The sequence below is a fragment of the Poecilia formosa genome, unplaced genomic scaffold, assembly GCF_000485575.1.
Source record: "Poecilia formosa unplaced genomic scaffold, Poecilia_formosa-5.1.2 Scaffold39, whole genome shotgun sequence".
Lineage (NCBI taxonomy): Eukaryota > Metazoa > Chordata > Actinopteri > Cyprinodontiformes > Poeciliidae > Poecilia > Poecilia formosa.
In genome coordinates, this window is record NW_006799978.1 from 3,146,747 (window position 1) to 3,171,944 (window position 25,198).

At 41.2% G+C, this 25,198-nt stretch overlaps 1 protein-coding gene and 1 long non-coding RNA gene across 6 annotated transcripts in view; one reads left to right on the forward strand and one right to left on the reverse strand.

The window, feature by feature from the left end:
• Positions 1-25,198, forward strand: part of lingo2 (leucine rich repeat and Ig domain containing 2) — a 193,998-nt gene that overhangs the window by 120,830 nt on the left and 47,970 nt on the right. The gene's annotated exons all lie outside the window — the stretch shown is intronic.
• LOC107836107 (uncharacterized) lies at positions 2,262-5,255 on the reverse strand. The gene is made up of 3 exons (XR_001661955.1): positions 3,949-5,255; positions 2,827-3,093; positions 2,262-2,311 (listed from the first exon to the last, which is right to left on the reverse strand). It is a non-coding gene; the product is annotated as an uncharacterized LOC107836107 (long non-coding RNA).

A 25,198-nucleotide genomic window follows, 5' to 3' on the forward strand; every position in this document is an offset into this window, starting at 1 on the left:
TTCACCGAGGGCCACTTCAGCATATTGGCCCCCCTCAACGGGCCACATTGACGGTACAGATCAGGAGTGCATCCCTGCTAAAACACCCCAGACAAAAGGTTGACTTCCCACATTCAGGTCTGTAGAGGCTTATAATGAGTCAATGGTCCAGGTGTGTTAGAGAAGGAATGCATCTAAAGCTGCAGATGGTAGCTCTGGAAAACTAGACTTGGGCACCCCTAGCATAAATGCATAAAAATACAATGTTAAAATAAATTAAACACCACTTCATAATGTTAAATAATTGATTTTATGTATAGAAGTTTTAAATATTACATTTGAGTTTCCATGGCCTATAAAATGCTGGGGGGGCACATGTGACCCGCGGGCCTTGAGTTTCACACATGTGCTTTAAAGCAATTAATTCAACATAAAGTTTTTGATTTTGAAGGAAACCACATTGCATTGTGGGATTGTGTTGGTTGAAATAAACTGTCTCCACCATCAGCTCCTCTTCCTGAAACGCTTTCCGCTGTGGACGGACTCATCAATTCACTGGGAAATTTATGATGCAGGTAGCGCATAAGAGTACATTTTATGTGTTCATTTGGGAGTGGAAATGGCCGTGAGTGATAGGCTGTGTGAGGGAGAGTTATTTTAATGCCTGACTGAAGGTGATCCTGACCTCTCATGTGGGCTGCAAAGATGGTTAAACGCCTTCCAGAGCAGCATAAGTATACACAGAGGGTTCAGTGGCTCTGAGGGGTCATTACCCCAAGGAAATGAGCGAGGAGCGCCGCCAGGCCATTACCGCTTTGTTGGTACAGGTGATTATGGCTCATACCATAAAAATAATGCAGTCCTCCCATCCTTAACTATATTTACACAGTTCCACAACAAGGTGTCTGCTGTATTTCAAGACATGATGCTCGACTAATTTGAGTATAAAATCCAAAAGGCAAACAAGCCCAGAGAGACGCACATTAAACCTGTTCCTGTCGTGGGTTTGATGGACAAACACAACAAAAGTTTGACCGCAACGCAGTGAAAAGTAGAAATGAAAGAGAGGCGACCCTCTACGCAGCAACACATGAGCAAATGTGGCATTTAGAAAGAAGCAATAAATAAGAGAAGGCGACGCAAACTGGGATGCAGAGGGGTGTGAAGAAATTGGCCATTTGTCAGCCTGGATAAGGTCACAACCAACTTTCCAAAACCCTGTAATTGACTGCAGCCAGGCGTTGGAGCTAATATTAGCTCAAATGAAAAGCTGCAGAATAATAATGGTGCCCAAAGCTTTTTATTTAATTTACAAAGAACAAAATTCAGCTGAGCAATCATAATAAGGCATTAAACATCAAAGAGCAACACATTAGAAAGGAAACGACTTCAGCTGCGTTCAGTCCAGGCTACCAAGGGAAGCTAACCTGTTAGCAGGCTCACCTACGGTACAGATTATTATGTGTCTGTTAATCTGATGACGGTTTTTAGACTAATTGAAATTAAATGTTATGATTATACAAAAAAACAAATCATCCATCCATCCATCCATTTTCTGAACACCCTTGTCCCTCAGTGGGGTCGGGAGGGGTGCTGGTGCCTATCTCCAGCTAACGTTCCGGGCGAGAGGCGGGGTACATCCTGGACAGGTCGCCAGTCTGTCGCAGGGCAAAAAACAAATCAGTTTAAGCTAAATTTTCAGGAATCTGTCACAAAATATTGAATTTTACTCAAAAATGACCTTCTATGAATGTTTAACCTTAATCTCTGCAGGTGAGACAAAGTCTGGGTTTAAATAGTTTCTGACATTTTAATGACTCAGTTAGTTTTACCAAAAGCTTTAACCTTCATGTAGAGCAAGAAAAGTTCAGGTCAGAGTTTAGTGCTGCTCGTTTTGTTGAAGCTCTTATCACTCATTTCACAGACAGAACTGAAACGCTGCATTTTATTCATTAAACAGCAGAAATCTCTTCATCTGAACAGTGAATATCACTAAACATGGAGCTGCAGCGTTTGGCCTCGGCTCCAGCCTGGAAACTGGAAACATGAACCAGTGAGCAGGAAGTGACCTCAGAGGCTCATGAACAGCTGAGGGGAAAAACTGTGACGTTTTGACTTTCAGCACAGATTCTTCATTAGGAAAATCCTCAAACTTCCTGTAGGTGAGTCGCAGTTGCTGCTTCAGCAAAACAACAAAACAAATCACAGCAGTCATCACAATATCCGTTTGTATGATACAAAACCAGGTCTTTGGTGGGTTATTATATATGATGTAATATTCAGTATGAACTTCATGCTGACAGAAGCTGAAGCTCACAGAGTGGCTGGAAAACTGGAATAAAGAGAAAGAAAGAAAATGATCATAATCAATACCAGCAATACTCAGGCTGCACATTTTTTAATTATTCTACACAGCTGCACATTTCTTTGAATCTGAATATGCTGTTTTAATAACTGCACAATGTTTTTTATGCTGTAAATTCCCCCTTTACTGCCATTCTTTCTTCTGTTTTTATACATATTTATTTATATTTTTATATATCTTTGACTTTCCTGCCACTTTGCTGAATATTTCTACTGTTTTCCTCACTTTTAGCCAAACAGTAATATTTTCATAAGGTTTAGTGCTTCCTTAAAGCAGAAGCCAGAGAGCAGAGGCCAGCAGACTGAGTTCCTTTGTGCAGAAGAAATCCCGGCTCAGCAGACCAGAACTACTCAGCGGTCGGGTCACAGATTGAACCATCTGCCTGGAGAGCAGAAACAAACCCTGACCCCTAGTGGTGGGGCTGTCACATCAACTCTATGTTTGAATTATCTGAGTAAAGGATAAATGCTGAAACAGGAAACCTGTCAGTGAAGGCAGCTGGTTCCTCTGGTGACTCTTCCTGGTGGTTTTGGGTCTCCGGCTCATAAACACACAGAACCAACTTCCTGTCTGTTGGTTCTGCAGGTTCCAGCTGGAAGTTGCTGCTGCTGCTGCTTACAGACTGGATTAAATCGATGTGTCGACACTTCCTTTCAGTCAGAGGGAATGAAGCATGTTTCCTGCATGTTTCCCTGCTGAATGCAGAGCCTAGTTTTCTGTGCTGATCCTGCAGCTGCAGCAGTCTGACTCTGTTTTAGATAAAAGAGAGAATCAAAGCAGAGAAAATTACATTTTTATAAATAAAATAATTCTGAAAGAGGCGAGTCTCATAAAACATCCCGGTTCTGTTTTGACTTAATCTACAAAAGAAACATCCGGGCGGTATTTTAAAGCTTTCGCTCGGTTTCTTGGCGTTTTGGATGCTAAACGTTGATCTTATTTTATCCACATTTATGTTGTAAGATCTGTTCCTGCTGGGTTATCTCTGCCTGTGCATCAGCACGGGGGTTTGTGTGACTTTTTGTGACACATTAAGGTCATTTGACAGAGCAGAGAAAAGAAAACGAAGCCCTGTCATTTTTCAGGGCCCCAAAATGCCAAGTGAGTTCCCTGTTGATCAGAGTCTTTATAGGACAGATTAAGTTTGGATAAAAACGTCAGATGATGGAGTCGCTGATGACAGGAACAAACTCAGCCAGAGGGAAATCATTTGAGGTTCAACTGGGTTTTCTCAACCAGTTTGGATCCATCATAAATTCCTGTGATAATTAAAATCCAGTGAAACCAGTTTCCATCAGATTTCACCTAATTGGAGAATAAAATCATTTAATCTGAGTCTAACTGCAGGAGGTTGTGGATCAAAGCATTGTTATATGTGAGAGTGGCCTAGTCAAAGGCCAGACCTATCCAACTGAGAGTCTCTGGCTGTTTCTGAGTTGATGTTCCTGAACGGTGCACATCCACTCTGACTGCAGCTGAAGGTTTTTTTAATGAAATGTTCAGTAAATCCAGGTCACAATATTCTGACTTTTATCTGTAAAGTCTCCACAAAAATCTCAACAAAATAAGTGAAAGTTTGTTGATTATAAAGGGAGAAAACTCACTTTTTTATTCCTGTTCCTTGTTGTCAGTATTTTGTCATAATTGCAGCATGAAAACATTTCCTGTTTGGTTTATGTGGTTGGATTATCCACCACTGTTTTCACGTCCAGCCTGTTCTCCTCCTGCAGAACCTGGGCTCTGCGGTTCTGATGGTGTTGTCGGGTTCAGTTCAGACTCGCTGTCGTTTCTGTAACCACTCCCGGCTGCACCGTGTCGCCCTGCAGGACTTCAAAAAATGAGCGCTGGTCCGTTCACAGGAGGATGATCTGCCATGACGCCACACATCAAGCTCTTCACGGCACCTTTTATCTCCAGACTGTCGGTTTTAGTCCTGCTTTAATTATTTTAGAAGCTCACTGTCTTTCCTGGGAGGAAAATAAAGGCTGCCAACGTTTTTCTGTCTTCCTGCTGAGCTGTGTTCAACCTGCTCTCAGGTCAAACATCATGCAGACTGCAAGAACATTTTGAGGTGATTCTGAATGGAAATGTCTCCTTCAAACAGAAACTTTCATGTTTTTTTCACATGAAGGTTTCTATTATTATCTTTTGATACAGGAATCTTTTTTACGTTCCCTTATGTCAGCTCAAATGATGAATGGCCTGATTAAACATGGACATTAAACACAATTAGTGAGCTTGAGTAGGTTTAAACTCTAAAAAAGCATGTATGACACATCGCTGTGTGTGCCTGTCATGGAGGATCTCGCTCAGATCAGTGGATTTGGCTGTTTGATTGCTGAACAGATGGCTGATGTAAGAGAAGCATCTTGAGGCTATATATAAAGAAGGAGAAATTCACAAACACATGAACTCAGAATCCCGTTTGGCTGCAGCAGAGAGCTGATCTTTCCTGCCCAGCAGTCAGAGCGCCCCCTCCTGGTTCACATACGCTGCTGAACAATTAGACGAGTTATCAGGACTTCAGTCCACAACGTGGCTTTAAATATAACAACCAAGATAAGTCTGATAAAAAAATCTGCTCTAAATTCTTGAAATGTGAGTCAGTGGTTTGTCCCTGCAGGCACATCACCGGGCTACTAAAGGTCACTTTGATTAAAGCTGATTGGCTCTTTTGGCTTTTTGTCAATATCTGCAGATCATTGCTTTTTCACTAAAATTAATTTTAGTTGAAAGGTTGTGGTTATTTATAGATGCTACAGATTCCTGATTTCAGTTTTTATCACCAACACAAATGCGTGCTAAAAGTGCCGGTTCTGACCGAGTCTGGACGTTACCATGAAACAGACTTTTCCACATACTGTTAAAGTTCATCCACAACGTTCAGCAAGTTTTACTGAGATGATTTTTGATCGATAAAAAGAATGTTTATGTACAAATAAAATCTGAAAGGTGCGGCGTTTATGTTTAATGTGAGCTGATGAAGTGACGTGACGGTGATCCGGGTGCTAACAGCTTTAGCTGTCCTTCTTTCTCCTCACCAGAGCGGTGGTCCACCTCAGGAGATATGAAATGATAAAAATGACCCTGACGTTTTTGGGTAAAACCAGCTGGTAGGAAAACCTCGTCCTGCTTCGTGTCAGCTGAGGCTCCATGCAGCGTCGTGGCCGGTGAGGCGTGTTTCATTCTGTGACTCCGGTGTAATAAAGAAGGATAATGTTGATGGCATGGCAATGTGCTTTGCTGGATTTCACGTAATTGGACACAGGAGGGGCTGACAGGCAATTACATGGGATGAAAAGTGATAATAAAACTAATACAAAGAGGATCTTCAGATATGCGTTGACGTGTCCGGAGAATTGTAACAGCCCAGCATTCCTGAATGGAGATTGAGGGCTTCCAGCCGCCGTTGGCATCCAACCCATGATTCATATCTTGATAATGCGGCGCTCGCTCGGCTCAAACAGATATTGTGCTGACAGCAGGAAGACGTGTGTGCCAGTTAAAGTAGTTTGAACGAATCCGGTGACAAAGCAATATTTTATTTTATTTATCTTATTCCTGCTGCTTTTCATTGCTGCTATTCATTACGGCTATGACGGTGTGTGAGTTGATATGTGGGGAATCGGGCTGTAAAGTGTGGGGAACGTTCCCCGCTCGACATTTCCATTCATTGTAAAGAGAAATCCTATCGCATCAGCGCTGATGGAGAGGAGAGGAAAACACAGCGAGCCAAACATGTTTCCTGTCCTCCTGTATTGATTCAGGAATAATTAGTTGTAGCCGAGCCCATCTCCATCCGGGCAGGACGGGATCTGACACCTGACATTTCTAGTGAATTTAATGATTCAAGTCTACAGAAATCTAAATGAAGCAGAAAGCTGCTTCTTTAAAAGCGTTTCCTCGCAGATCGTCATCTGGTCAGAGCAGGATTCATATTCAGCAGAGCTGCAGCTGAACGTCCTCCAGGCTGCCGGCATGTCCAGGTTTATCCTGCTGCTGCTGCACACAGAGCCTCTGAAAGCAGGGCAGCTGCTCAACGTTTCCATGTGTTTCACTGGGAGAGGACAGAAGTCTGCAACCTTTACAACCCAGAGCCTTTTCACCCTCCGTCCAGCGACAGAAAACTCTTTCAGAGCTGCAAATCTTACCTGACCTTTCAAAAGAGACAATTTATAACTTTTAAGAAATGTCTGTGTGCAGTGGTGTTTTCATAAAAAGAAAAAAAACAACTTTCTGCTTTTATGTTAAAAAAAACAACTGCATTTTTGTAAAATAAATATATTTTCATCTATTTGATGTTGAAATTTGTGGAACGTGATATTCGTCAATCTGCATTTGTGGTTTTAGGATAAAAAACATGAATAATAAAGTTTTGCTAATCAGTCGGATACATTTCCTACTACAGGACGTTGAAATTTAAGAAAAATCATTTCCAGCAACACAACCAACACAGCCAGAGATATTATGAATGGTTTAGATCANGCTGCACATTTCTTTGAATCTGAATATGCTGTTTTAATAACTGCACAATGTTTTTTATGCTGTAAATTCTCCCTTTACTGCCTTTTTCTTCTGTTTTTATACATATTTATTTATATTTTTATATATCTTTGACTTTCCTGCCACTTTGCTGAATATTTCTACTGTTTTCCTCACTTTTAGCCAAACAGTAATATTTTCATAAGGTTTAGTGCTTCCTTAAAGCAGAAGCCAGAGAGCAGAGGCCAGCAGACTGAGTTCCTTTGTGCAGAAGAAATCCCGGCTCAGCAGACCAGAACTACTCAGCGGCCGGGTCACAGATTGAACCATCTGCCTGGAGAGCAGAAACAAACCCTGACCCCTAGTGGTGGGGCTGTCACATCAACTCTATGTTTGAATTATCTGAGTAAAGGATAAATGCTGAAACAGGAAACCTGTCAGTGAAGGCAGCTGGTTCCTCTGGTGACTCTTCCTGGTGGTTTTGGGTCTCCGGCTCATAAACACACAGAACCAACTTCCTGTCTGTTGGTTCTGCAGGTTCCAGCTGGAAGTTGCTGCTGCTGCTGCTTACAGACTGGATTAAATCGATGTGTCGACACTTCCTTTCAGTCAGAGGGAATGAAGCATGTTTCCTGCATGTTTCCCTGCTGAATGCAGAGCCTAGTTTTCTGTGCTGATCCTGCAGCTGCAGCAGTCTGACTCTGTTTTAGATAAAAGAGAGAATCAAAGCAGAGAAAATTACATTTTTATAAATAAAATAATTCTGAAAGAGGCGAGTCTCATAAAACATCCCGGTTCTGTTTTGACTTAATCTACAAAAGAAACATCCGGGCGGTATTTTAAAGCTTTCGGTCGGTTTCTTGGCGTTTTGGATGCTAAACGTTGATCTTATTTTATCCACATTTATGTTGTAAGATCTGTTCCTGCTGGGTTATCTCTGCCTGTGCATCAGCACGGGGGTTTGTGTGACTTTTTGTGACACATTAAGGTCATTTGACAGAGCAGAGAAAAGAAAACGAAGCCCTGTCATTTTTCAGGGCCCCAAAATGCCAAGTGAGTTCCCTGTTGATCAGAGTCTTTATAGGACAGATTAAGTTTGGATAAAAACGTCAGATGATGGAGTCGCTGATGACAGGAACAAACTCAGCCAGAGGGAAATCATTTGAGGTTCAACTGGGTTTTCTCAACCAGTTTGGATCCATCATAAATTCCTGTGATAATTAAAATCCAGTGAAACCAGTTTCCATCAGATTTCACCTAATTGGAGAATAAAATCATTTAATCTGAGTCTAACTGCAGGAGGTTGTGGATCAAAGCATTGTTATATGTGAGAGTGGCCTAGTCAAAGGCCAGACCTATCCAACTGAGAGTCTCTGGCTGTTTCTGAGTTGATGTTCCTGAACGGTGCACATCCACTCTGACTGCAGCTGAAGGTTTTTTTAATGAAATGTTCAGTAAATCCAGGTCACAATATTCTGACTTTTATCTGTAAAGTCTCCACAAAAATCTCAACAAAATAAGTGAAAGTTTGTTGATTATAAAGGGAGAAAACTCACTTTTTTATTCCTGTTCCTTGTTGTCAGTATTTTGTCATAGTTGCAGCATGAAAACATTTCCTGTTTGGTTTATGTGGTTGGATTATCCACCACTGTTTTCACGTCCAGCCTGTTCTCCTCCTGCAGAACCTGGGCTCTGCGGTTCTGATGGTGTTGTCGGGTTCAGTTCAGACTCGCTGTCGTTTCTGTAACCACTCCCGGCTGCACCGTGTCGCCCTGCAGGACTTCAAAAAATGAGCGCTGGTCCGTTCTCAGGAGGATGATCTGCCAGACATCAAGCTCTTCATGGCACCTTTTATCTCCAGACTGTCGGTTTTAGTCCTGCTTTAATTATTTTAGAAGCTCACTGTCTTTCCTGGGAGGAAAATAAAGGCTGCCAACGTTTTTCTGTCTTCCTGCTGAGCTGTGTTCAACCTGCTCTCAGGTCAAACATCATGCAGACTGCAAGAACATTTTGAGGTGATTCTGAATGGAAATGTCTCCTTCAAACAGAAACTTTCATGTTTTTTTCACATGAAGGTTTCTATTATTATCTTTTGATACAGGAATCTTTTTTACGTTCCCTTATGTCAGCTCAAATGATGAATGGCCTGATTAAACATGGACATTAAACACAATTAGTGAGCTTGAGTAGGTTTAAACTCTAAAAAAGCATGTATGACACATCGCTGTGTGTGCCTGTCATGGAGGATCTCGCTCAGATCAGTGGATTTGGCTGTTTGATTGCTGAACAGATGGCTGATGTAAGAGAAGCATCTTGAGGCTATATATAAAGAAGGAGAAATTCACAAACACATGAACTCAGAATCCCGTTTGGCTGCAGCAGAGAGCTGATCTTTCCTGCCCAGCAGTCAGAGCGCCCCCTCCTGGTTCACATACGCTGCTGAACAATTAGACGAGTTATCAGGACTTCAGTCCACAACGTGGCTTTAAATATAACAACCAAGATAAGTCTGATAAAAAAATCTGCTCTAAATTCTTGAAATGTGAGTCAGTGGTTTGTCCCTGCAGGCACATCACCGGGCTACTAAAGGTCACTTTGATTAAAGCTGATTGGCTCTTTTGGCTTTTTGTCAATATCTGCAGATCATTGCTTTTTCACTAAAATTAATTTTAGTTGAAAGGTTGTGGTTATTTATAGATGCTACAGATTCCTGATTTCAGTTTTTATCACCAACACAAATGCGTGCTAAAAGTGCCGGTTCTGACCGAGTCTGGACGTTACCATGAAACAGACTTTTCCACATACTGTTAAAGTTCATCCACAACGTTCAGCAAGTTTTACTGAGATGATTTTTGATCGATAAAAAGAATGTTTATGTACAAATAAAATCTGAAAGGTGCGGCGTTTATGTTTAATGTGAGCTGATGAAGTGACGTGACGGTGATCCGGGTGCTAACAGCTTTAGCTGTCATTCTTTCTCCTCACCAGAGCGGTGGTCCACCTCAGGAGATATGAAATGATAAAAATGACCCTGACGTTTTTGGGTAAAACCAGCTGGTAGGAAAACCTCGTCCTGCTTCGTGTCAGCTGAGGCTCCATGCAGCGTCGTGGCCGGTGAGGCGTGTTTCATTCTGTGACTCCGGTGTAATAAAGAAGGATAATGTTGATGGCATGGCAATGTGCTTTGCTGGATTTCACGTAATTGGACACAGGAGGGGCTGACAGGCAATTACATGGGATGAAAAGTGATAATAAAACTAATACAAAGAGGATCTTCAGATATGCGTTGACGTGTCCGGAGAATTGTAACAGCCCAGCATTCCTGAATGGAGATTGAGGGCTTCCAGCCGGCGTTGGCATCCAACCCATGATTCATATCTTGATAATGCGGCGCTCGCTCGGCTCAAACAGATATTGTGCTGACAGCAGGAAGACGTGTGTGCCAGTTAAAGTAGTTTGAACGAATCCGGTGACAAAGCAATATTTTATTTTATTTATCTTATTCCTGCTGCTTTTCATTGCTGCTATTCATTACGGCTATGACGGTGTGTGAGTTGATATGTGGGGAATCGGGCTGTAAAGTGTGGGGAACGTTCCCCGCTCGACATTTCCATTCATTGTAAAGAGAAATCCTATCGCATCAGCGCTGATGGAGAGGAGAGGAAAACACAGCGAGCCAAACATGTTTCCTGTCCTCCTGTATTGATTCAGGAATAATTAGTTGTAGCCGAGCCTATCTCCATCCGGGCAGGACGGGATCTGACACCTGACATTTCTAGTGAATTTAATGATTCAAGTCTACAGAAATCTAAATGAAGCAGAAAGCTGCTTCTTTAAAAGCGTTTCCTCGCAGATCGTCATCTGGTCAGAGCAGGATTCATATTCAGCAGAGCTGCAGCTGAACGTCCTCCTGGCTGCCAGCATGTCCAGGTTTATCCTGCTGCTGCTGCACACAGAGCCTCTGAAAGCAGGGCAGCTGCTCAACGTTTCCATGTGTTTCACTGGGAGAGGACAGAAGTCTGCAACCTTTACAACCCAGAGCCTTTTCACCCTACGTCCAGCGACAGAAAACTCTTTCAGAGCTGCAAATCTTACCTGACCTTTCAAAAGAGACAATTTATAACTTTTAAGAAATGTCTGTGTGCAGTGGTGTTTTCATAAAAAGAAAAAAAACAACTTTCTGCTTTTATGTTAAAAAAAACAACTGCATTTTTGTAAAATAAATATATTTTCATCTATTTGATGTTGAAATTTGTGGAACATGATATTCGTCAATCTGCATTTGTGGTTTTAGGATAAAAAACATGAATAATAAAGTTTTGCTAATCAGTCGGATACATTTCCTACTACAGGACGTTGAAATTTAAGAAAAATCATTTCCAGCAACACAACCAACACAGCCAGAGATATTATGAATGGTTTAGATCAAACACGATTCATGTTAGAATGGCCTAGTCAAAGTCCAGACGTCAATCTGGCCGACAACTGTTTTTTCCAGTCTGACCGAATTTGAGATGTTTTGAAAAGCACTGTGGGTAAAACTTTCATCCTGTGGATGAGACAAACTAACAGACGTTCAGGTGGAAATGGAATCCAGGTGCAGGCCACACTTTTCAGATTCATTTACTTATTTATTTAGTAATTAACCCAAGCCAAAAAGCGTAAATATTTTGGTTGCATCATGTGAAAATAGGGGGTGTGATGCTCCTACATGAGGCTGTCTGTGCGGCTGTAATTAACGCGCTCAGCCCATTTAAAACTAACAGCCGTTTGTCTCGCCTCGTGTTTGTTTCTTACGGTGCGGCTGATTAAATGTGACCCTCACCACTGTCTCATTTAACTGTGATTTATTATGAAATACTCCGAGCTGTTTGTGAAGCTCGACCTCCAGTCTGAGAGGAAACAACACGGAGAAGAAATGTGGTTTTCTGCTTCTTCTAACAATCAGAACAACAAAATGAGTTCTGCTTGTTGGCAGCGGCGACACAAATCCGCCACCTGAAGATGAAGACTTTCAGCAGCGTTTTCCTCCGCAGGCGTATTTCTGGGAGAGGAAATGGATGAGGAAGCGGGTCCGGCTCGACCCGGTCCTGGTGTGGTTGTTGATCCTTCTGTTTTCAGCAGGATTGAACGTTTGTCTGCAGGATTATCAGGAATCCTCATGGCTGCGAATGCAAACTGTGATAATGTTCCCCTGCAGCCAAAAGGAAACGTTAAACCCTGAAACACTGACGGCGGCCCACACTCCGAAACTCATTCTGGTGGTGATTTCTGTTTTTTAGAAACGTTTTTAGTCTTTATTGGCAAACCGTTCCATCGTTAACTTCTTAGCTTTCTTTAGTAACATTAATGTTTCCTCATGTGGAGCATGTTACCATTAAATTATCGAATGTCCCAACAGGCTTCAAACTGCAGATTATGGGAAAATATTAATATGTCTCCTAGTTCCAGTTACTAAATCAGAATTAAGATAAATTGTTTTCAAACAGATTTGAAAGCTAAAAATTAATTTCAAACTAATCCAATTGGAGGACATTTCCACTGTCTTTGTTGTTTTAACTTTATTTTCAGAGTAAATAATCTAAACCAGACTCTGAGGGCCATTTGGTACTTTCTTAAAAAAACAATCAATCAAATTATTGCCTGTTTAGTTTATTGTTGTGACAATCAAATACATTTGGATTTTAATTTAAAAATGAAATGTAATCCTCGTCTCCCTCATGTACTTTTATCTTCACGGTTTTGGCCGAATCTTTGGACGCTCCAGCAGAACATTGTGTCCCTGAGCTGAAGCAGAACTTCCTGTGACTTCCTGGTGATGGAGCAGCTGATCAGGCTCTGTCTGGTCGTGTGTTTATGCCTCTTTTCTCTCAGGAGAAATGTGTCTGGCTCCTGATAGGTGAACAACATTTGCATCCATTCTTCTAGTTTCGTTCTGTCGTTGTCAAAATAAAAGCCTGTTTCTCAGAGGCAGAGGGAATCTTGGTTAGTCAGAGGAACTGAACCTGCGCTCGTTCTGCATATCTGCAGTTTAACCATATGAATGAGCCTGAGAGGAGGATGAGGAGGAGTGGGCTGATGAAGTCGGGCAGTGCTACCTTGGCTTTGACAGAGACGAGGCCTTTTGGCAGGAAGGCTTGTTAGAGCTGCAGAGATGAGTCAGAAAGCAGAGGTCCTGGTTGTTCTGAGTCCAGTCCGTTTTCATCTCGTCACATTTCCTCCAGGCAACTTTATTTCAAATCAAAAGAAGAAACATCTGCAGTAGAGGAAGTCTGTCTGGCATTTTCCTCTCTGCTCTGAATGCTCTGCCATGATGTCACCGTCCAAGTGTAACAATCAGCCACTGATATTCATCAGGTTTATGGACAGACGTGTGCACAGAGGGAAACCGGCATCATGCATCACTGATGTCGCTTCCTGAATATCTGCATTGATTTTTCAAGGAAAAAGTCCTGATTCCTTCTGAAACAGGAAAACCTTCCTCTGTTTCCCAGAGCCTGACGTCCAGGAGCAGAGACAGGAAGTCCCGCCTCTTTCCTCCTTCAGATAAAACCCCAACATGATGTAAACGTGTCCAGCAGACTTCACCAGCTTTAACCTGAAACATTATCTGTTCATCTTTTTTGTAGAAATGATCATATTGGTGTATTTTAGCTTAAACATAAAACATTTAATGTGAGAAAAATGATTGTGATGCTGCCACAAAAACATTGCTGACTAATATTTATTCATATTTATATGACAAGGGGCTGCAATAATCCTAACAGGAAAAAAATCATTTCTACTTAAAATGCCAAACAGATTTAGAAAACCTGCATTTAAAATATTACAGCATGAATAAACAGTAAAAGTAAAACTACAAGGAAGAAGAACAACAAATACAGAAACTCTAAAAACTCCCACAAGGAGTTTTAAACTACAAAATCAGCAGGAAATGGTGCAAAGCTGCAACCCACAGTGATTAATCAGAGACCCTCAGTCTGTGGACGAGCCGGACGGCTGCAGCCGTTCAGCATGTGTTACAGATTGCAGGCGGTTAATATTTCAGTGCTGGAAGTTTGGCGACAGCAGAGCTGGGTCAGGTTAGCACTGATGCTGCTGCCGCTGCCCAGGAGGCCTTAATATTTCATCCCCTTTCTTTTCCAACTTCCCTTTATTTTAATGCACTTTGAAAAGAGTTCTACTTTAAAACATAATCCTGCAGAGACCCGGAGAGACGCTTTATTTTTATCTTCTCTGCAAAGAGATTATTGCCGAAATTCTTTATTGTCGTAATCACAAAATTATATGGAGAGGCTGTTGTGACAGTTATAAATTTAGGTGGTTTTAATATTCATAGCTTGATTTGGCTGTGGAATAAAACGAATATTTAGGATGTCAGAGAGAAGTTGATGAAATGTCAGTCTGCTTCCTCTGCAGTGGCCATGAAGGAGGAAATATTAAAATATTGTAAAATTGTTTTCAAACGTGTGAAATGCTCTGAACTGGAAGCTTCCTGACAGAAAACGTATCAAAATGTTCACTTTGGTAACCTACCAGAGTTAAAACATCTGAGTTAGATTATAAACTCAGACGTTTATAATCTAAATGTCTAAGTTTAGACGTTTTAACGTCTAAACTTAGACGTTAAAGTTTAGACGTCTCCTTATATGTCTCCATATAAGGTGACAGCCTCTCCTTATATGGAGAGGCTGTCACAACAGCCTCTCCATATAATTTTGTGATTACGATCAGTCAGCTGACCATCCAGTCTGGACGGTCAGCTGACCGTTTGACTGGACAGCTACTGATAAAACAAAATGAACCAAAATATTGATCTGAAAAACAGAAGACTAATCTCATAATGAACGTCAGTAGTGAAAATATTTAGCACATTTAGCTTCTGATCAATAATTTTCCCAGATAAATTTGTAAAGCACCAGTTCACATGACTGTTTTGTAAACTTTTATTTGAGTAAAGTTCGACGTCTGTTAAAGTTTTGTATTGGGCTGTTAGGATCCTTCCTGTAGTTTTATGTTATATTGAGAGCAGAAACGTTGTTATGCTGTCATGATGTGTTCAAACGTGGCTGCAGTTCGGCGCAACAGAACCAGGAACCAACAGAACTATTGACCCGTTACTGGCTGGACTCAAACAGAACCAGTTACTATAGAAACAAACTGTGAAGATGTTGAATCTTTGACCTCCAGGTCACAGAGACTCTCAGCTGCTTTGGTTTAAACTTGTTGCCACATTTAAAGTCCACAGAAAAGTATTCACACCCTGCTGACCACGTCCAGAGAGTTTTATCTGGGTTCACTGGGACCAACAAAATGAGCTGAAATGAAAGAACAGTGGTGCGTCGTTTTCAATATTTCTTGTAAATAAAATGAGTTTCCTGTCAGGTTAGCGTTGCTCTGGATAGCTGAGCTGAGCTAACAGCTGTTAGCCGCTGGCCCAAATCCTGACGTCGTCACTTTTTATTCTACACTGATTTACTGTGAAGTTATTTTTTTAAGAAACTCATTCCTGAAAGTTGAACGTGTGAAATAAATAAATCACTGTTTGAAAAGAGAATCTGTGAGTTTCTCTTTTCAGATGAAATATATTTTTAGATTCGATGCTAATGGACCCGTATTAAAGCAGAACCACTGGAGTTCTGGCATGTTGCTCTTCCATGGATGTTTGGTGTTTAAAGGCCCGTTTGGTTCCCTCTGCTCTTACATTTCTGTTTTCTGTTGGAAACTGTCAGGCGTCGCTATTGATCTGAGGTCATAATCCATTATAGGCCATTTGCTATTGTGTGCTGTCTGCATGGACAGCAGAGGCCCACTTGCTTTTGCAGTCGATAACTTTTATAACCGGTGGTGAAAATCAAGTCAGATTTGTGTCAATATTTGTAGAAAATATTTCACAGTATATTGTTTCCAGATCAATAGCTTTAAATCTTTATCCTGACCGAATCACTCAGCGCCGACTGGAGCCGTTTCCAGAAACCAAAGCAGAAATAGATCACAAACTGATAAAGGTCTTAAATACTTAGCTGCAGCAAACAGAAGATGATTTATGATTTGAATTGCTGTCTAATAGACAGAGCTGAACGGATGAAAGCAACCTCTTCCTCTGCTCCTCCTTGACTTTTAACCTTTGTGAGAAAAACGTTCAAACAGCTGAATCGATAACAATTTAAGTCAACAGTCTTGTCACTTCCTTCTTCTTCATCTCCCCACTCAGCCTGCACCCTGGGTGGCAATTTTCTGTGTGACATTGCTCTGATGGGACAACAATGGAGGCTCAGGACAAACGGCTTCTGGGGGAAGAATTGATGGCAGTTTGATCAGACAGCTCCTCCGATAGCATCTTCATTTCACTCAGGCTTCATCTCTCATTTACCACCGTCGCCATGGTTTCATAGCGAATCTGTGGAGAAACACCATCAGGTTCACAAACTCATTATGATCAGTTTGGATTCATTTGCTTTTTTTCCCAAGGTTTCATCATCATACAGAAAATTACTGCATGATTCTGGTTTTCAGATAATGAAAATAAAATCTGATGATTATAATTATGATCTGATATCAGATCAATAAAGATGACATTTTTACCAGAAATGTCAGGCTTCTGAATAGTTTATATCTGTGCAGCAGTCTGGGCTCCTTCTGCATGAATTACTGCATCCATGCAGCGTGACACGGAGGGCGGCAGTGTTCGGTTCTGCTGAAGAGTACTGGAGGTCCAGTTTGCTCCAGTAACTTCCAGCTCATCTGCATGTTGGTTCTGGTCTGTCAGGTTGATTTCCATTCGAACTGCAGAGGGATTTGGACGTCTGAGCGCTGACTCAGCCATTTTCTCTTCTGTCCAGGGAAGCTGCTGCTGCTTCCTGTTCAGGGGACAGACAGTCACATCCCGGATGCTTACTGGGCAGCTGGTTCAGACTCTAATGGCCCTTAAAATCCTCTAGAGGTTTTAATTGTCCCTGTTGCTTTTCTCACATTTTTCCTTCCACTCAACTTTCCACATATAGTTGGATGTAGCACTGAGTGGACATGTGGCACATCAGCCATCTTCTCTGTGATTTGTGTGGACATAGCATAATATCTATATGAAATTAATCTTATGCTAATGTATTGGCCTGTTCTGTTTTTAGTATTTGCACAATAATATTTCCAACATTAAATCAGAGATGATTTAAAAACATTCATTTCTAGCAAAGGAAGTGTTTTAATTCTGCTTGACATTTAGTTTGAAAACCTTCTTCCAGAAGACATGAGAACGGCGCCCAGCGTGAAGAACACATTATTCTGCAAAATGGCCTCTTTGAGCTCATTTAGAGAGCTGCTTATGGAGCTTCTCCATCTTTCATCCCTTGTTTAATAACAGCAGAAAGAAAGCCAGTAACAGCTGGCGTCCTTTTTCACACGACGGGACTTTGAAGGCGTTCTTCCCGTTCCGTCCTTCTCTCTGCCTTCCTCATTCCGCCGTTTGCTTTCGCCGCATCAATAACATTTGAGGATTCACAAATATTTCATGGCCATGTCTGTGGAAGGATTCCATCAACTTGATTGGATTCCATCAACTTGAGGTGATTTGCATTTCTTAAACTAGGCGAGTGAAATGCATAATGCAACACTGGCGGTGCACTCTGCATAAATCCAGTAGTTGGGCGCATATTTGAGAAGCGAACATTTCACGGAAGCCTTTATGTGAGCGTTTGGTTCAGAACAGAGCTAACGGGCTCTTCCTCCACTGATTCACACTGAAAGCTTGAAATTAGAGCATGCATTTTTTTAGACTACTTTTTATTATCTGCGTGTTGCACATGGCAGCTTTTAAAAGCACCTGCTCCAATAGATTGTCATGGCTTCTCTCTAAGCCATGTATGTTATTCTGAGTTGGTAAAGCAGATTGAACTCGGTGGGCTGAATGTGTTCGCTGCCCTTTCTCTGCCCTATCTTCACTTTCTGAATCAGTTTTTCTAGAGCAGCATGGATTTGACCACTTCAGTGGAGAAGGTTACAAATAGTTGTTTGTTAAAGCTGTGCAGCTCTCCGATACATCACAGATGTAAAAGTGCTTTAGACTTCTGTACATTTAACTGGAAGCGACGTTCAGTGATAACTGGTGAGTTTAAAGTTGGACTGTTTTCTCCTGCATGATGTTTGCAGGAGCAGTGAATTCATCAAACATTCCTCAGGTAAATAATGACAAGATCTGAAGGATGTTTTTACTCTTTTGTGGATCTAAAATAGAATCAGGTGCTTTTATTAATCAGAATTGTGTACAGTCTAATAAATCTAATTATTTACCATTTCGGTAATAAATATGAATAGATTTATGTCTAACCCTGTAAATCTAATCATGTGTTTAGTTTTGTTTGACTAAATCTTTGCTCCATCACTGATGGTCAAACTCCTGCATTGTTTCAGCAGAGTATTTTCTTTCCTCCCAAACGTTTGAACGTTGCAGGTCCTGATGATCCTCCTCAGGACCTGCAGGCAGGATTTTGTGGCTTCGCGTGGAACCGAACATGGAGATCCTCCTGTCGTTTCCACACATCCTCAGATCAGGAGTCATTTCCTCCAGGCTTCATGTCAGACACTCTGCCTGACCTTAAGACGGGACGAACTCTGAGAATCAGGCAGAGTCTCATATTTGGTGTCGTCTCCAAACTTCTGCAGAATCAGATGAAAAACTTTAATTCCGTTTGATGGATGTGATGTGAAGGTTGAAGGATTGTTTTCTCTCGTTCTTTTTGTTCATTCATTGATTTGTTCTTTCTGTCAAGGACTGTGATTTACAAGTGGAAAATCAATAATAAAGTTACAATCTTAACTTGACCTCCACCTTCAAGCATCCAAATGTTCCTCCAAGTTTCTAATCTTCCAGATGTGCAGCATCATTTAGAGGCTCTGACTTGTTTTTGTGACTTAAAGTTTTTAGATAAAAGTTTGAAAGATTAAAAAGCATTTTTTAGATTAATTAAATTATTTTCCATATATTTTCCAGATCTGATGATGCAACGTTTTGGGGTGAATCAAGAAATGCTTCTAATGATGCTGAAGTAAAGTTTCTAGTTTTATCTGGATGATCATGATGATAAGCTGCAGCTTATTTCAGAAATGCTGCTGTTTTTTGCCATCATCTGAGATGTTTTGCTGTTATTTTATGGCTGAATTTAAAGTTGGAGAAATGAGATTTCATCAGCACCAACATGATGTTTAAACTTCCAGCAGCAGCAGCAGCTTGTTTTTCACCGTTTCCTGAATGACACCCATAAAAGTGTCATTGTTTGTCCTCCTCTATGTTAATCATGTATAGGTGGAGCAGAAACACAAAGACATATTTGCATGCTGCCTATGTCTGTATTTTGGAGCAGCAACCAGTTGATTCCTTTTGATAATGTTTGCTGTTTGAAGTTTCTCCTCCAACCGGCAGCAGCCACTGGTCTGGCTCAGTTTGAAGACGCTCCGTCTTTCTACCCTCCATCCTGCTTTAAGGACAAAAGAGACTTTTTTTGCTTCCCAAGGGCTTGCTCTCCTGCCAATCAACAATCAGTGATTGAATTAGTGCCAGGTCTGCTAGCTGGCACTTCCGCCGAACGACAGACGGATCCGAACTGGAGATTAGGCGAGTGTGAAGTTCACCCTACTTCAGAACTCCTCGCATGCATCTCTTTCTGCCGAGCTCTCAAAGGCACCTCAGAGGAGCCGGCTCCTCCCTGACAGGCCCTGAATCGCTCATCCTGTGCAGAATGCAAACGAGGCGGATGCCCATCTCTTCCTCCCAGCGCTCTAGGAAGGTAGAAAAATGCATAGATCCTGCATTTAGGATGCAGCAGCAAATCTCTTTAGGCTACAATGAGTTAGCATGACAAGGCTGCACACTAAACGTAGCTTAGAGCAAAAATATACCTAAAAATGTGTCTGAATTCAATTCGCCTCCTGCTTTTCTGTTTAGTCTCCACTGTTGGATCTGATCTTTGCATTATTTCAGCTTAAAGTTAAGATTAACAAGAAGGGAAATTTTTATTAACAAAGTAGTAACAAATACAATATTTTACAAGAACTCAGGAAGCTCACAGCCAAGTGTTGTAAAGATTACTGCTTTAAAGAGCAAACCAACAAACCGCCTCTGGTTGGTGAGGAAGCGTTTAATGGCCCTCGGTTTGTCATCTTCATCCTGAAGAAAAGCAGATTTTGTCTTAAAGGTCAAATGATTGTGCAGTGATTTAAGACGGAGCAGGAAGCCGGACCAGCAGGGCGTCTCTGAGCTGCAGGAGTTTCATGTTCCAGGAAAAGTTCTGTGTTTTATTATTTAGTCTGCAGAGATGTCCAATAACTCTTTCTGCATAAGTCTGTAGATCATGCTCATAAACCTCCAGACGTATGAAGTTATATTTGTAAATTACGTGCAGTTTGGTGTCTTTCATCTGTTCGGTCTTATTGTCTGATGGTGTTTCTATGGTTGCAGCTTCAGGCTATTATCTGGCATTAAACATAAAATACTGCCTGTTCCTCTGTTACTATAAAATGTCTCCATTTTAAAGGAACATATCTGACTCAAATCTTTTACCATTTTAAACAAAACAGCTGATAACATTTTCTGTCGTTATCAACAAAGTGATACTTGCAAAAATCCCATTATGATCAGAATCATTACTGACCGCGCTGGAAAAACAATCTGGGCGGCTGGAGGAGAAATCTGAGCTAATGGAAGAGACAAAAAGCAAAAAGCAGCCAGAAGATTAGCTGCAGAGAGCTTTCCTGTAAGTTGTCGAGTGGCTGTGTTAGGTCACAGTGAGACTCTTCAAATAAAGAACGAGGGGAAAGTATTAAACTAGGAACAAAAGACTTTATTAGATCATTTCAGTGTCTGGAAAATGAAACAAATGCCACAGACTGTCATTTCATGTGATAAGGGGGATCAGCCATCAGCTGCATTGAAGAAAGAATCATTTATTTCAATGTTTCTTATGTCTTACCACATTATGTGTCAGAATATTGTCACACTTTGAGGTTTCACTTCTTCTTTTAGTCAAAACTCAGAGATATGCATGTGAGGATGTTCTGGAAGCTGCTTGGGCCCGAACATCCAGAACCTTTTCATGAGACACTTTGGAGGAATTAATCTATTTAAAGCCGTTTGGTGACAGGACCACAGTAATAACTGAGAGCTGTTCATTATGCACTAAACCTCATCTGACCTTCAGTCATCTGCATGCGGAGCGCTGCTCTGAATGTTGAGATCAGGAGGAATAAAACCTCCGGTGGCGCAGTCTGTTGTAATCATTGCCTACTATGATTATAGGGCACCTGCTCAAAGGAGGCCCATAATCTGCTGAACTAATCCGTTCCTGTAGCTGATACGGCCGAGTCGAACCCAACGGAGCAGCCGGTGTGAAATCTGAGCAGATACCAACCAGAGGCTGGAGGTAAAGCTCTGCTCATAAAACTGAATGTTAACCTATAAGGACATTTAGATTTAAGATCTTTGTAGAACAGCTGTGATCCTGTTTTCCTGTGTTTAATAGAAATTCCTCAAAAGTGAATCACTCAGTTTGGATCTTTATATAAAGAATTACAGTGTTTAAAGACCTACAAGCATAAACGAGACATAAATCCTCTGGCAGAGTCACTGAGCTGAAAGAAACAGTTTTATTTTGAGATAGATGTATACTTTTCTACGTGTGCAGTATTCTACTTCTATCCTCCAACAATCAATTTCTTGGAGTGCTGGATGCACTTGAGCGATGGGAGCGCAAAAGTAGTGACACTCAGCCATCACAGGATGAGAGCATCAAATGATTGCCTCCGAGAAATTGCTGTATCTTCAAATGTCTTTGAGAATAGCTTCCATCCCCGTCTGCTTTTCCTCCACTTGCTACACTCCACGAGTTAAAGTTTCCCTTTGACTTATGTTATCAGTTTGTGGTTCATTGTGGTGCACAGGCTTGTGAAATGGCACTTTGGTCCTGCAGGAAGCTCGAAGTGGAAATTTCATTACCTTTCTTGGAGATCCTCTGCTCAGATGTGCAGTTAGCAGAAAACTCTGGAGAGCTCAAAGCACAAACTAAACTTCTGCGGTTCTGCAGCTGCCAGGAAAATGGACACGTGGTTAATGGGCTCTGCTGCTCCAGATCTGCAAAGATTAACTTTTAAACTTCTGACACAAGTCCTGCATTCTGTATTTGGACTGCCAGTCATTGTTAGTGTTAATTATTTTTATATTAAATATGATCGAGCAATGCAAACTGAAGAAAGATAAAAATGTGCTTATTGTTGCAACGCTGCAGATTAAAGTTGGATCTGGGTCAGACGTCCAAACCCAAAGAACTGAAACCCAAAGAACTGAAACCCAAAGAACTGAAACCCAAAGAACTGAAACCCAAAGAACTGAAACCCAAAGGTCAAAGTTTAAAAATCAGATCAATTTGCTGATTAACATCCAGTATTAACAATAAAAGCCAAGAATAATTTTATTCTGTGCATTGTGTCCTTTAAACGCTGCTACATGTTCAGTGAACAGGTCGTTTAGTAAAGTGTGAGAAGCAATTAATAACAAACAAATGTCATTTTATTTCATACTTTTACAGTTTTCCAGGTATAAAGTTGCTGTTGAGTGAAAAGTGATTGATAGCTGCAGTGAGTCGATTCGACCAAAACAGATGATTAAACTGATTTCCTGTCATTTTCATGGAGATTATTGTCAGAGAATCTGGTTTTATCGTTCTATTTCAAAATATCTAACAGCAGGAGGTCCAGAAACAGCTACACACACACACACACACCCCCACACACACAGACACACACACACACACACACACACACATTCAAAGCCAAGTGCAATAAGTCAGCAATAAGGAGCACCAGGAGAGGATCTGTGTCCATGCAGACGGATCCAGCCGGGATTTGAACCCTGACCTTCTTGCTGCAAGGCATCACTGCTACCAGCTGTTAACGGTTGCCATGACGATTTATCACCATAAGTCATGAAAACAATACAACAGCAACAAAAAAAACTCGTACTTCATTTTGAAGTGCATGGCTATGAAATGGTTTGTTTACATCATGAAATGAATGGATGAAGTAGGAAGGTGTAGCCGACCAGGAAGAGGTGAAGGGATGAATAATACTGACACCAATGATCTGACAGGCTGATGAACTTTTCCTTTCTGGCAGCAGTCACTAGGGAGTTTCACTTTATTTTATTTTTCTCAGTTGAAGACATTTTCCTTCAGCCAGCCATCCAGTCGTCGTCTGTTTGGTTTGAGTCTTCTGGTCTTCCTGGTTTGAAAACCATTGTGACGTTTAGTGAATCTGATTTTTGCTGAGGTTGTTTGTCTTAAAGGATTTGAGGACCGGAGCTCCAGAGAACCTAAAATCCAGGTTGTTTGTCAACTTTTAATTGACGCAGCAGAGGAAACGCAGCGTCTGGCTGACAATGAAGAGCTTCTCTTTTGGGAAGTTTGTCTTCTCTGTCTCTCATTTCTCACACCGAGTAAACCGGCCTGGGTGTCCTTCATCAAAGGACAAAACACAAAGGCTTCATTTCCCTGCAATAATAGTTTCTAAACTCCCTTCTGTCATGTGAGTGATAGTAATTAGCAATAACAGAGACCAGTCACGGAAAGAACTGGAGTCCTTGAGATCACTGCAGAGGAAGGCGAAGCTGAAAGACTCAAATTGGAACCTTATTAGTGTTTCATTAACACGCCTTTTACCTTGTTCTTAAGTGTTGGCTGAGTAATTAACGCTGTGTGGAGGGAGCGCTCTGTGTGGAAGACCATCTCTCTGTGGAAATCACTGCAGCCTCGTCTGCTGTGATCCTCAGCCGCTCTAAGCTTCAACATTTTGCTTCCACAACTAAACACAGACTTTATGTTTCAGTTATTCACAAAGCACTTTTACACGCGCTTAAAGACAGCGAACCACTTGGCATTATTTTACTGTTACTGCTCTCCTCGTAGTGCAGTAATAAATTGTGCATTGCATGTCTGAGCAGCATGCTGTGTTTTACTGCCATTGTTGTAATGGAGAGGACCAGCAAAGTCAAGCGCATCAGCAGGAAGCAATTTGAAAGAGCATCTGAAGTAAAAGCATTTATTAATTTGAGAGAAAATGTACTTGTAAGCATGATCATAAAGTCAAGTCTTGGGGGTATGTTGTGGGATCAGTGAAATTGATCTAATTTAAATGCTAAAAATGTGCAAATATCTCAGGGCAGTGCGAAGTGAATGGGCTGGATAAAAGAGATGGTAAGCAGCAGCCGCACCGAGGGAACATCCACTTCTCACCATACTATTTACTTTATGTGTTTATCATGCAGATGTTTACTGAATTAGACCCAGAGCTGTTTATTCTTTTTAGCATGCAGGCTAACACATTCACCGCTCCAACACCAAGCATACCAAACATTTCAGCTAATTAATTGTTGTTATTGTCATCCTGTCATCAGCGATTGGTTTGATTGAATTCACTTGAGATGCATACCAGGTGCTTATCACCGATAAACCACTAAATAATTACTCAGGCTTATCTTAATGACCTTTAAGAGGAATAATGCGCCGCCGCGCCTTCAGCTCCAGGAAGATGAGTGAATGAACATCAGAGCTATAATCAAGTCTCCTTCCAGGAGGATGAGTGTTATCATGTTAGCTAATATAAAATCCCATTTCCTCCCAGTAGTTATAGTGTAGAATCACACCAGCTGGAGCATCTCAGCATTGCCTGTTTTTAAACCTGGCCTGATTAATACATTTTGCATTTATTTCAAGAAAATATTGACTTGTATGAAGAGCAGTGGCGAAAGAAGCAGATTTTCACCTGATTCCCTCCATTCTGCTTTCTTTCTGGCTGCTTTGTCATAATATCTAGAATCAGTAAATACTTCCAACCGCGCCTAAAATACTCCTAACTGCCTCATTTAATAGCTTAGACACCAAATATATCTCAACATGCATTAATATGGACACTTTAGTGCTAGCACTTAGCTAGCATCTGTCTACTCTCTTCCTTATTACTTCCTTATTTCTTCTGGACGCAGCCAATCAGCACCAAGGACAATGAATGGCCCTCCTGGATTGGCTGCTTTATAAATGCCAGCCAATAACATTGTATTTTCTTTTGAATATGTTAGATGTGCCCTATGAAAAACTCTGCAAAAGATGAAAATCCTTGATTAAAGTTTCATGTTTGTGTTGCTCTAACTTTATGAAATGTTACAAAGGAAGATGAAAAAATTAGTGAAAAATAATAAATATGTATTTCTACCTCAGATTAAATGAAAGGCTGTCTGTAGGTGATATTTTCTGATTAGTGTGGATAGCTCCTTAGCTCTGCTCACTAGAAGGGATTTTATTTAGTATTTTCTAAGCTGAAATGTGTGACAGGAAT